The following is a 1,600-nucleotide window of genomic DNA, read 5'->3' as shown; positions in this document are numbered from 1 at the left end:
GGATGGATGGATGGATGGATGGATGGATGGATGGATGGATGGATGGATGGATGGATGGATGGATGGATCGAACTGAAATTGTGTTCATACTAGGGATGCATGATATATTGCTGTTGGCATCTGTATTGACTGTTATTCATATTTTTTTATACATTAATGTTTTGAGCCCTTTATGAATAATGCACTTCAAGGCATCTGTCTAACTACCCAAAAATATAAATTTCAGTGTATTGTGGTACTCATGTGAAACAATATAAAAGCATTCAATAAATATATATTTTAGGTAGTGGTGGGCATCAGTGGCGGCTGGCCAATAGAGGGAGCTAGGGCACTACCCTACCCAACCAATGACCCTGATTAAGACATTAAAAAAAGTTAGAATTCAATTTTAAATATTCTGTAACATATTAATATATATTTTTAGATGTGCAACATTAATATTTAATCTTTAATTATTAGTAAAGTGTCATACCATTTTTTTTGTCGGATTGCTGATGTATTTCCACCCTAGGGTGCAAAAATCTTTGGCCATAGACTCTTGCTAAAAGTTGTCCATGCGTAGTAGCTCCTCTGCAATACAGAAGGATAGGAGAGCTCGGGGCGCACCAAAGCTCCGCCCTGAGGTTACAGGAGGTGTATTTGCTCACCACTTCCTGCCACAGCGCAGACGTGTTGCAGGTGATGGACAGGTCAAGTTGCAGGAGTTGGTGATGCATTAGAGAGAGAGAGAAAAATGGCAAAAGAAACATCCTTTTCCAGGACCTAGTTTAGCTCCAAGGCTAGGCTAACTGCATGCAGCGAGGCTAACTGCATGCAGCAAGGCTAACTGAGTGCAGCGAGGCTAACTGCATGCAGCGAGGCTAACTGCATGCAGCCAGGCTAAGGCTTTATCCTGCTTTCTGTGCCTCCTTTTCAAAGGTCAGGATCTGAGCCAGCATGGATAAAGACAGCTAGGACTGATTTAAAGCACTTTTTAGAAAAGGCAAAGAAGAACGAACAATCTGGGATTCACATGGAAAATAATAGAATATAGTCTACTTTCTCTACATGTTTGTTCATTTGCATAGTTGTTCTTAAATAAATACATTCTCAGAAAGTAGTTTTTATATGTTAAAAAATATAAAGCTAATAGCGTCTTCAGTATTAAGACACATGGTTCATTGTTTTTTTAGCTTTTTGACAAAATATTGGACAAAACAGATTTACCTTCACAGCCACAGAAGGCCAAGATTTATGTACAAAAATATCCTTAATATGAAATTATGTTTAGTTTTTATAATGTTTTTTGTTGTTGGCATTCATATAAATATACTGGTGTGATAACTTAGTATGCGTTTGATTGGTTTTTGGTATACGTCTATTTTGAATTTATAGCCCCCACTGGAGAGAACTCTACCAGCCACCAGTGGTGGGCATAGATTTATTTTTCAAATCTAGATTAATGTCATTGTCATCTTGGAATTAATGTAGATTAATCTAGGTTCTCTGATTCTGTGCGCCTATGAGTAGCTTGACCAAATTACGGTGGCCCAGAGGGCACATGTGATTTCCTCTTCGACCTTAATGGCGCAACCAGTATCTAGAAGATGTTGGTGAGACT

Source organism: Cyprinodon variegatus, unplaced genomic scaffold (genome assembly GCF_000732505.1).
Source record: "Cyprinodon variegatus isolate N-32 unplaced genomic scaffold, C_variegatus-1.0 Scaffold1208, whole genome shotgun sequence".
Lineage (NCBI taxonomy): Eukaryota > Metazoa > Chordata > Actinopteri > Cyprinodontiformes > Cyprinodontidae > Cyprinodon > Cyprinodon variegatus.
This window is presented reverse-complemented; position numbering follows the sequence as displayed.